General features: G+C 47.6%; 1 protein-coding gene across 4 annotated transcripts in view; it reads left to right on the top strand.

Moving 5' to 3' along the window:
* LARGE1 (LARGE xylosyl- and glucuronyltransferase 1) overlaps positions 1-12,378 on the top strand; it is a 528,281-nt gene that overhangs the window by 476,843 nt on the left and 39,060 nt on the right. The gene's annotated exons all lie outside the window — the stretch shown is intronic.

Here is a 12,378-nt window from a genome sequence, read left to right on the forward strand (position 1 = left end):
AGTGCCAGCCACCTGCCAGACACCCTGCCAGGCCACCCAGGTTGAACTTACAGGCTGACTCCATCCCTATACATAAATCGCTTGTCATGTAACAAATGTTAGAGATGCCAAGAGGATGGTCACCTTGGGTCCAGGGGGGGCCATGAGCAAGAGGGCAGCCTTCCCTGAGCACTCACCACAGCTGTTGTCCCAAACACTCTGCCCTTGACTGTGCAATAGCCACAACCACCACCTTTGTTTCTTCTGCATTCCAGTCTCATTCCTAAAGCAGGGCCTTTGTGCTTGCTTCCCCTCTGCCTGGAACACCCTGCCCCTTAGCACCCACCTGTCTCAGAGGTAGCATCCTCAGAAACTTGCCCCCCTCCCCTAACAGGGGCATCCAGTGATGCTATAAGTCACTGTGATGTGCCCCATTTTCTTTTTATCAGAGCACACACTACTATGCACAATTAGTTGGTTCATGTAATTGTCTCCTATCCCTCCCCCACCCCGGAAAAGAAGAGCAGAATATATAAGACCCTTAGAGACTTTGCCTGTCCTGTTCACCTCTGGGGACTCCTTCCTGTAGCAGAGAAGCAAGCACATCATAAGCACTTAACAAATATTTATTGAACGGGTTGAACAAATAATAGAGACAAAGGAAGTACCAGGTGAGGGGAGAGCAGATGGAAAAGCAGGGAGTCCAATGAGAATATGCTGGTAGTCAGTTTCCTAGAGCACAGGCCTGTTAGGAGTGACAAGGAATGAAGCCGACCGGAGGGGCCTTGGCTTTGCTTAGTTTAGACTGACCCTGTCAGCAGTGAGGAGCCACCAAAGGGCTTTAATCATGGTCAGATTTACATTTGAGAGAAATCACTCCGTGTAGAGAATACAACGAGAAGGACAGATTGGAGGCAGGGAGGCCAGTTAGACCATTGCTACGTCCCAGGCAAAGAGATGGCAATGGGGCTCTGACCTAGGGCAGCAGCGGCAGGGATCAGAGAACAGGTGGGTTGCTTTGTGGGTGCTAAGACAGGGGCAGATACAACTCCCCCTCACAAATCAAGAGGGTAGGTCCCTGTGCCCTGCTGCAGCCAGGTTCCTCTGGCCAAGCCCACCCCCAGAGAGGGGCTGGGACAAGCAAATTGTAACTTTGGGTCCCCGAACATTGTGTCCCTGGGGGGAGTTCCACCCTCTGGCCCTTTGCAGCATGTCGAGTGTTAGGCAAACACAGCCAGAGGGAAAGCATAAGATCCTGGATCTGGGCCAAAGCTAAATGCTCCCAGCCCTGGGGGTGAGGTCGTTAGAGCTTTGACAAGCGCACAGAGGGTGGCAGTGTCAAAGAAATGACGTTGGGAACCTCTTCATAGGACTGCAGGCCCTAGAGGGGAAAGGTCTCCAACAGCAGTGTCTCAGGCAGATAGTCCTTCAAACAGGCACCAGCTGCAGGGCTAGTGATCCAGGGGAGCGGTGCAAATCAAAGTCTGCTCCAGCGAGGGATGCAGACAAGCGGGGGTCATCCTCCCGTGTGAGGAGCACCAGACCAAGACGGCACTTCAGTAGCCCAAGAGAAGGGCATTTCACCGGTAAGGAAGAGCAGGTGCATCACAGGAGACTCCCTGGAGGAGGGAGGATTTGAAGGCTAAGAAAGGTGGACCTAGTGGGAGGGAGGGAGCAGTGGAGACCCGAGGTGAATGGGAACAGGGCACATTCAGGCGAAGGCAATGTGAGGGCATAAGCAGTTGCACAAGATGGTTATTATTTCTTCACCGAGGAGGTGATGATGGTGATGATGATAAGATGGTGGGCTCCCCTGTCATCACAGATCACTCATTCCGGAGACACGTGACTCAGAGAAGTCATGTGAGTGCTCTGAGGGTCACCATCTGATAAATGGGGACGGTGATGCCTTTGTCACAGTGTTTCGTGGACACTTTATGTTAAATCACCATAAATGGGACTCAGCACCAGGAACACAGTGTTCACTGAGGTGCATTTTTTCACAGATCACGATACTGAACCCATCTGAGATTGGGCCCAAACCTGTTGTTCCACGAATGGTCTTCAGGTTTTGTTAACATTTTTCCTAGGCAGAACTCCAGAGAGGGGAGCTACAGCGTTGCTTAGAGCTCCGTCTATAAGCATCCCAGGGGCTGTCGCTTTAGCTCTGGGCCACACAATCCCAAGTGGATTTCCCACCAATTAAGAGACTCTGGGTAGGAAGGGGAGGCCTTTGGGCTGACCCTCCTGCTGAAGAGAATACACAAGTAAATTCAGGAAGCCAGTGTGAAGCTACGATGGGAGAAGCAGCCCCCATTTTAGATTCTGTGTTTGGGGTTCTTCCTCTAGGACGAGATGGTTTGGTTTGGAAGAGCAGCCTCCATCTGTGGTTTAGATAGGCAGTAGCTGATGGGACACACAGCCTGTCCTGTCCCATGACATCTCTCCATTTTCCTCAGCAACCTTGCCCCTCAGGTCTATCCAGGGAACCCTGGGACTCCACAGAACACAGGTGGATAAGCCCAGATGTTCTCCACCCCAACTCCGTGCAAAAATCCTGCTACAGCATCTCTAACAGGCTTGCATCCGGCCTCCGCTGGAATCCTCCCAAAGACAAGAAACTCATCACTTACAACAGCTTCCTCCACTGCTGGGGAAAGCTCCAGATGCTAACCCATTCTTCCTCATGATGAGTGTAGTCTTCCTGTCTGTAAGGAACCCATTAATCTGAGTCCTGTCCTATAGAGCAGAGAAAAATAAGGGCACCCTACCCCCTGGCATCCCTGACAGCCTGGCAGCTAGGGTAGCATGTTTCCATACATTGGTTATTTGGAAACATGCAGCTCTTCCTAAGCACTGTATTTGTAAAGCGATGCTGTATCATCAGGAGAGCCTTGTTCCACCTAAGGGTATTTTCCAGATAAAGGAAGCTCACCTTTTAAAATGCAGAGTTATTAGAATATATACATTTGAATCCATTTGGATGGGAATCTTGGTCAAACACATATGCCCCCTTTGGTAACCTAAGTGTACGAAACTCAGTTTGCAATTTTCAGTAAGATCACGCTGGCTAGGCTGAGGGGGCAGGAATTGGCTAGAGGAAGGAGGATGCTATTTATCCTGGCAGGAAATGGCCTCGGACTATCCTGCTTATTCTGCAGATTCCTTTCTGACAGCTGTCACTTTGAGTTCATCAGCTTCAGAACAACCCTTTCTGGGCTCACCTCCCTGTTCCTCCTTCCTCTGGCAGCTGAGGAAAGAAAAACCAATGGTATGTAAGTTGGAAAGACTCAAAGTAGAAGAATCATGCGCTGTTGTGGTAGAAGTTCAATTATGAGACATAGCAAACCTCCAAAATGTGCAAACAAAGCAAAAAGCAAAAAAAAAAAAAAAAACTGGACCCCAGTGAGCTTTGACCTGTACGTGGAATTGTAAATCAATGGACAGTGTCTGCAGACTTAGAGCTTCTTTAGCCCGTGTCCACAGCAGACCTCGTGAATCGATGGCCCAGCCCATTCCACTCGGGCTCAGCCCTGTTCCCAGCATCCTTGCCAAACCGCCCTCCAGGAAACCAGTACCAGCGTCCAAGTGATGACACAGGAGACTCGGAAGCCTGTTGAGTCTGTGTCCCTGTGCTAGACGTTCACCACTCTATCTCCTAGCCTGGAGACAGCTCTCTGCGTCGCTTCAAGACCTTCCTCTGCTTTTTTTAGCCTCTGCCGATTGGGGTTTCCTGCAGGGAAAGAGAAAAGGAAGTGCAACTTTAATCTTCACCCCAATCGAGGGAGGTAGGCTTTATGAGTCACATTTCACAGATAAGGAAACCAAAGCTCAGAAGGGATGAGTTACTTGCTCAAAGTCAAACAGTTCCTATATGGTGGGCCACGATTGGAAAGCAGGTCTGTGTAACTCAGAAGTGGTAACTGGGGCCATGCTTCCCAAGTGGATGGAGCTCCATGGATAAGATGAATATAATGAGAACTACAGGTTACTTGGTGATGGTTCTAGTGGTTTTTACTTTTACAACCATCTCTTACTCTTTCACAAACCCTGCAAGGTAGTGATCACCTCCATTTCTAGAGGAGGAACTAGAAGCTCAGAGAAGTGAATTCCTAGAACAGGTAGTGGCAGCCCTGGAACTCGTGTGAAGCTTGACCCATGGCTGAGTGGTCTTTGTGCAAATATTTATAACTCTTCGGTCTACACCTGCAGTACCTGACCTGTACCCCAGCACCCCTGTGTCCCAGGCCTCCTGACTTAATTTTTCTGTATAATATGTACCACTAACTCAATAGATTATATTCTTGACTTCTTTATTTTGTTGATTGTGTCTTTCCCTATGAGAATGGAAGCTCTGTGACTGCAGGGATTTTTACCTGTTTCATTCATCAATATATCTTCATGCCCATAAAAGATTACCTGGCATGTGCTCAGTCAATTTTGGTGAACACATGAACTATTGTTAAGTCCTTTTCTTTTTAAGATTTTATTTATTTATTCATGAGAGACACACAGAGAGAGAGAGAGAGAGAGGCAGAGACACAGAGGGAGAAGCAGGCTCCATGCCGGGAGCCCGACACGGGACTCGATCCCAGGACTCCAGGATCACGCCCTGGGCCAAAGGCAGGCGCTAAACCTCTGAGCCACCCAGGGATCCCTAAGTCCTTTTCTTGAAACATCTGTGGAGTGCTGGAAAGATCCCTGTACTTGGAATCAGAACACCTGGCCTGAGAACTAGATCTAGGACTTCAGGGGTAACTCTCCCCTCCCACGGCCTCAGTAATCTCACCTGTGAAAAGGTCAGGAAATAATCCCAGCCTAGGCTGTCATGAGAGTTGATGCGGTTAAGGTGTATGGAGTGTCGCACATCCGCAGGAGGCCTGGTTCCGAATGTGGGCCGAAAAGCTCATCCTGACACCTGAGATCCTGCCTCCCCTCTGGAAGGAGGGTTTCCAGACTCAACTCCCTCATCCTACAAGAGTTTTGGGCAGTCTGTGCGGCCATGTTCCCTGATACCAAGCCCACCAAGAAGAAAGGACCACAGCATCACCGTGGCTCAATTAGAATTTAAAAATAAGACATATATAAGCAGACTCTATAAACACTTTGCAGCATCAGTCTGCACGGCAGTGCCAGGGAACAGATGGCTCTGTGGAAACAGCTGTATCCCAGAGAAACCCCAGAGAAAAACCAGAAAGCATTATTGCTGTCACGTGCAAGCTGCGTGTCACCAGCTCTTTAATCACACGGTGGGCAGCAGAGCCCTCGGGTGGCCAGCACCAGAGCCCTAAGACAGGCTGCCCAAGGCCAGCCTCCAGGGGCCCTCCACAGGCTTGTTAAGCTCTAGAGCCCAAAAGTCACAGCGTTTGCCTGGGAGGCCAGGGGAGAGAAGAGAGGGAAGTGCCATGGGGTCAGGATCCTGGGGAGATGTGTCTGGGCTGCAGGCGCCCCATCGTGGCCTGTCTGCTTTGTTCCCATCAAGCTCCAACTTGTACACATCCCTCATGCATGCCCCTAGGCTCTGGTTGTAATCCATCCAAATAGGTCCTGTCCCCTCGTGTATGTTTGCTTATAGCAGCTCCCTGCCCTCTGCTTCTGGCACACTCTCTCTGCTAGCCAGCTCCTTGTACAGTACCTAAGAGGGCAGCCCTGGAGCAAGACTGCCACAGGTAAAATCTGAGGAGTACTTAGAAGAGAGTTCAGGCCATATGCTTAAACTCTTTGTGCCTCAGTTTCCCCATCTATAAAAATGGGAGTCTAACTAGTCCGCCTGATAGGCTCAGTGAAGACTAAATGACTCGGGACAGCTGAAGAGCTGTGGTCAGTGTGGCACACAGCACATGCCCACACCTCTGCCCCCCACATTAAGTTTCATTGGTATATGAATATGCAGTATTATGATTGCTAACTCACTTCATTTTTTTAAGATTTTATTTATTTATTTATTTATTTATTTATTTATTTATTTGAGAGAGAGAGAGAGAACACGAGTGAGCATAAGTGAGGGGAGAGGCAGACTTACCCGCTGAGAAGGGAGCCTGATGTGGAATTGATCCCAGGTGCCTCTACTAAGTCACTTCTTTATTTCCCCACCCAGACTGTGTGAACAATTTAAGCATAGAAACTGGGGTTCATTCCCCATTCCTAGCACAGGGCTTAGCATACAGTGAGGGCCTATTGTATGCTGTTTACAAATTAATACTGGTACCCAGGAGGGAGGAGACTAGGCCTTTTCCTCATTATTTCCTTAGAGCCTGAGTGCTAGAAAGATTCTCTCTGAACCTTCTCTATATAGCCCTAAACCCATGCCTTTCCCCTCCCGTCAAAGAAGGAAAGTGGCCCATTGTTGGCTTTCCTTAGTAAATGTTTTGAGCTTCCAGAACTTTGTTGATTAATACACCCATGAGCTAGTAATCTTTCCCTACCTGTTTGAGTGGTTTAATAAAGCTTCCCTGCTTCATGGAAAGCCACAGGGAAGAGCCCTGAGGTAGGTTTCAGGAGATATGCGTTAAGAGTCCCAGTTCTCCAAGCAAATCAACTAAGGGCAGTAGGGCAGCCCTGCCTGTCTCACTCAGATATTGGGAGGAACAGATGAAGTCAAGGGTATCAAGGCAACAGAAAACTGAAGGTAAATGTTGAAAGTATAAAGCAGCATTCTGGAGAGTTACTTTACCCACAAGAATCTTCCACCCATGCTGCCAAGGCATCAGAAAGAGCAGTGTCATAAGAAGTAGACTCTTTACTTGGTCCGTTGTACTCAGTCTTCATCACTCACTGGCTAGAAGAGGCAAGCAGGTGTGTTAAAGTATCACAAGCAGTGGTGAAATGGGCTCAGCATGCTAGAAGTGTATTTCTCACATCGGCCCAAATGGATGTTTGTGATTGGCAGGTGGCTTTTCTCCAGATTCAGGGGGCCAAAATCCTTCCAACATGTGGCTCTGCCCTCCACAGAGCCTTGGAGTCCTCTCCTGGATGCCCTTGCTCTGGCCAACAGAGAGGAAGGTGCACAAGTCAGAGCCTTGAAAGTGGTAACCATAGTAGCCAGAACTTGCCCATATTCCACTGACCAGACTTGGCCAGTTACCTTACCAGAAGGAAAGCTGGGAAGGCAGCCTGGCTGTGCACTCAGGAAGAGAAGAGAACATGAATCTTGGTGCATACAGAAGGTCTCCGCCACGGCAGGGAGTGCATGCGTTCAGCATGGTCCCTGTAGTCATAGAACCATCTAGCATTAGAACTGGAAAGAGCCCCAGAGATTGACTAACAAGGCATTGTAGTGACTTGATTACGCACAAGAACGTGGGGAAAATACGCCTGGAGGTAATATCCCAACTCTCACTGTGTGACCTTGAACAAGTGGCTAAACCTTTGAGATGATGAATGCTTTCATCTGTAAACAAGGTGGACAGTAGTTGTCCCTAAGCCGTGGAGTCAGCGTGAGTATTAAATGAGAAAGTGCCTGCAAAGCTCCCCGCACGTTCCCTGACCCTATTGAGCACTTGATCCTTGAGAGCCACTTTTATGAAACCCAAACTCTGTCTTACAAATCGGAGAAATGACTTGCTCAAGGTCACATTGAAAATGAGTGTCAGAGGAATCAGGTCTGAGTTTCCGGTTATCCCCATAACCTCTCTCTGTAACTTTTCTTGCCTTTGAAGAAGGCTGGAGCCATGGACGCACTTCCAACCCCTCTGAATCCTCAGGCATGACCAGCCATCATCTCTGACAGCTCAGAGGTCAATCCAGGCCACTGTCCTTAAGGATGGGAAGAAATAAATGCAAACTGCTTAAAGGGCCATTTTCCCTTGAGTCCAAATCTCCCTGTGCCTCAGCTGGCTGCCCAAAGAAGCAATTTAGCAAATGCATTTTATCTCAGGAGAAATCTGTCTTTTGTTTCTGTGACTTGCTTGTCAGGAAGCCTCCTACTCCCCCCTGGCCAGAGTATGGAGTGCGGTAGCGTTCAGACCCTGTTAATGAAATCCCTCCCTCCAGCTCAGCATCTCCCTGGAGAAATCACCCATAGTTTGGGTGGAAAAGAGGTAGTTTTTAAGCTGCTCCAACCTTCCCCTTGAGATAACATCAGCCATGCAGTCAGCAGTAAGAAGTCCTAGATTAGAATTTGAAAAGGTACATAATGCAATCATAATCACATGACTTAGGTTTTGTGTAGCACTTTACAGTTTACAAAGCAGTTTAACACGCATTAACTCCTTTGAGAAAATTGCAGGGAATTTGTTAAGTACTGAAAAGTATAAAGAAGCCAATAAGATTCATCCGTGAATTCACCAGGCAGAGAAAAGCTTTGTTAACACTGTAATGTGTTCCCTTTGCTCTATTTTCTGTGTGGCTTTTTGTTTGTTTGTCTTTTTGCTGTATTGGGATCATACTGCATATGCATTTTTATGGCCTGCTTTTTCATGGAGCATTGTGTCTTCCACGGTCTCTTTGATCCTTGCATCTATCCCTGGGGAGAGGAGTCACTGCACTGCCAAGGTGTCCCTTATGTGAGGTCCCAAGACTGTATTCTCAGTCTGGAACTGTTTCTCCTGAGCCGTGCAACTAGCAGATGACTGAAACTCCCTGAGACTCAGTTTCCTCCTTTGTAAAACAGAGGTGTGTGCCGAAGGATGAAATTAATAAAGCAATCCGCCTGAAAGCATTTAGCACTGAACCTCATCATGTTGATGAGGAATATAACATTAATCGCCGGGAAGGCATCTGGTTGGTCCAGAGTCCCATAGAGTCCGACATCATATGTTGGACATCATATTTGATGTGCTGGCCACAATACCCAGTGCGGTTGGTAGACAAGGGTATTCCCTAGACCCTCCTCCTTAGGTACCGTGATGGCCACAGGTGACCTAGGGGTGTGGATGCCACTGAATCATATTAGTGGTACCATGAAGTTCACAGAGCCTACTTATCCCCCCAGGACTGCTGGTAGACCCTCCCAACCAGGTCAGGCCATGCTTTGGTGATTCTGGGTGCACTTCTTATTGTTATTGTTCCTTTTTTTTTAACATGAGTACATGGCTGGGAGTATATCCAGTAGAGGCTTGTTGAGCACACAGGGTGCTCTAGATGTTCTAGGTATAGGAAATTCAGAAATGAATGGGATACAGCTCCTGCCTTGAGGATCCCACTATATATGGGTGTTTTTCAGAAAATGGCTCCTGGAGCTATCTATCTTGGAATGTTGTTTCACCCTAACTCAAGAGTATGCTTGCGTATATAGAGAGAAATCCCTATACATACATGCATTTCTCATGCTCTGGCCACTAACTTCCTTTCTCACAGGATGAGGATAACTTCTCTTTTGAAAGCTCATCAAGAAAAACCCTGCTCTCCATTATCACATGCCTGGCCACACCCACCCTCACATGTTCCCTCTGTCTTCACTGTACCAGAAGCCATGCACTCCTGTCAACACATTAAAAACACCACATAGATCAAACTGCACCCTCCAACCCCCACCCCCGGAAACAACCCTGTTTTTGCAGAGAGCTTTGCAGATGTTTATTCTCTAAAAGGGAATAATTGCATGTGCCCTTTTGCAGTGTAGTTGAGAGAGAAGGAGGATATGAATTGGTTGTTTCCAGTTGAGGGGCAACATTGTGGTTTCTTGGTATATTTGGGTTCCTCAAGGAAGATGTGGGGACTGTCTCTGACACTCATGAGACAGAAGTGCTATCCAGGCTCAGCGAGCTCCAGCCTTCACTGCCATTGCCCTACTGTCTCCTCCAGGTGGTGGTTGAAGATGGAAAGTATCCACCCAGGCGTCTCCATTTCCTAACTCTGATAACAACCATGTAACAGACGATGTCTGCTGTGTCTTTACCCTAAACACTGTACTCTGCATATGCAGGATCTCTTGGAATCCTCCTACAATCCCCTGGGGTAGTTCCTATTATCATCCCCATTTTTACACTTGAAGAAGTCAGGGCCCAGAAGGGTTAAGCACCTCACCCACTCACCAAAGACTGTGCGGACAGGAGTGGGATAGAACCAGTCGTCATTCAGCCACGCTGCCATGTGTGCTTCTTGACCCAAGGCTGAATGAGCATCTTTCCTGGAGAGGCAGTGGGGTAGTAGAATACAGACCCAGGTTCAACCTCCCTGAGTGACCTCAAGATCTCGACATTGCTTTTCAGCTGTCAAATGAGGCTGCACATGCCTCCCAGAGGGGCTCCAAGGAAGGAGATCACACCTACCCAGCACCTTGCACAGAGCCTGATGCATGCTTGTTTGCTGTCTAACACATTTTCAACCATCACAGACCCTTGAACTGCAAATATAGGAACAAATAATGGGCTTAAGAATGATCACCTTCTATGCATACTGTTAGAGGATACAAAAAGAAAGTTAGAAGGACAGGCCTTCTAATGATTATGGTCTTCATGCAGCAAATATTCCGCATGCATGCAGCACATGAATATTAAGCATCTGTCATGCAGTGGGCACGGTGCTAGGGGCAATGGTACAGTGTCACCGTGTCACCAGGAAAGTTGCCCTTAAGTAATTTCAGTTCAAACTGACAAGTGCTTTAGTGGAGTTATGAATCAAGGGCTCTCGGGGCACAGAGAAGTGGACCAGTCCTACCTGGCAGGGCTAGCAAAGGTCTCAGACAGACAACGTGTCATCCAGGCTGAATTTTGAAAGGTAAATAGAAGGTCCCCTGGTGGAGAAAAGCAGGTGAGGGGAGGGAGGGCAGTAGAGAGGGTAGGACACATACAAAGTCTCAGAGGGAGAGAAAGGCAGGTTTGGGGAGCAGAGAGGGCATTGGTGCAAGTACAGAGTACCTGGGGGTGGGGGCGGGGGAGCGATGGGTCAGGGAGCAAGAATATGATTATCAGCAAGGATCTGGGTTTAATCCTGCATGTCAGAAGGGGCCCCTTGGCTCATAGAATATTAGATGGAATGAGAATTCCAGTTTCCTGGCCTTACATGGGTCACACTGTCGGCATAATAGGAATCTTCAAATAGGCCAGAACTTCAAATTTAACATGAAAAATTGAAGAGACTCCCCGACTGCATCCTTGTTAACAGTTAAAAATTTTAAAGGTGGGTGAGAATATCTCATAGATCACTGGATCTCAACTGATCCTCCAAGCAGCATTTGGAAATATGGGAGGGGGGTGCATTTGGAGTTGTATAGGCTGTATGGAGAACTCTACAAGCATTTAGTGGGCTGGGGCCCAGGAGGCTAACTGTCTGAGGATATGTTGGACAGGTCACATAATGAAAAAGCTCCCTGCACAAAATCCCAGTGACACCATATGGGTTATCTGTTGCTCTAAACTTGTAAAACCTCAGTGGAATACAGGAAGCTGAGCTTGGCTGGCCTTGCTCCCACAACTGAGGCAATTGTGGAGCTCCTGCCCTGCTCCAGGTGTGTCTCATCCTCTAGCAGGCCAGCCCAGGCATTCTCTCAGGGTAGTGGTAGAGGCACAAGAAACACACACTTTCTCCTTGAAGCCTAGTCTCAGTATTAGGGCAGCATTGCTTCCCTACAGTTTTATTAGCCAAAGCAAGTCACATGACAAAGAGTAGAGATGTGGGAAGGGGTGAAGAATTGAAGGGATTAATGCACTCTTCTGCCATTGCACACGTCTTGAGAAATAAAGCTATAGCTTAATCTATCAAGACAATGGTTTTAACTGAGACAGGGTCATGAAGAAGTGAGTTAATATAATTCTTTTTTATTACACTATTGATTTGGAGATTTAAAATATATACATACACCTTTTTCTTAGAAAAAATGCTCTGTTACATTCAGCCAGGTTAGTAGCTCTAGCCCCACAAACTAAACTACATTCAACTATCTGCCATCATGTGATACACTAGGCTGATGTCACAGAAAGAATCTTGTAACCAGTGATTTGACCTTTAGTAAATTCAATTGAAATTGTTTGCATATGTTAAATCCACCCATTCTAAGTGTATAGTTTGTTGACTTCTCATAAATGTATAACCCATGTAACAGTGGGTTACATGTAACACTGTAACCATGACATAGAACATTTCCATTCCACAAAAGACTTCTCTCCTGCTTCTTCTCAGTCCATCCACTCTGCCGCTACACATCCACTGATCTCATTTCTGTCCCTATTGAAGTCCTTTTACTTTTTCATTGCAAATCTTCATCTATAAAACAAGCATAGTCACCCCTGCCTGGGAGGGACACGGTGGGGTTGGCATGACATGGTTGTATATTGGGCAGCTGCACATCCTCAGACAGATCTGCACATCCAGACAGATCTGGGTATTGTGCATCTGCATATGCCGGTGTCACACGCTAAATCCTTGTTTCTCTGTTGGCAGGTCATCCAGCTGTTGCATTGGTTGGGGTAGGAAGGCAAGTAGAGCCACGTAAAGAACTTCTCTAGGCAGATTAAGGGA

This window comes from Canis aureus, chromosome 11, assembly GCF_053574225.1.
Source record: "Canis aureus isolate CA01 chromosome 11, VMU_Caureus_v.1.0, whole genome shotgun sequence".
Classification (NCBI taxonomy): domain Eukaryota; kingdom Metazoa; phylum Chordata; class Mammalia; order Carnivora; family Canidae; genus Canis; species Canis aureus.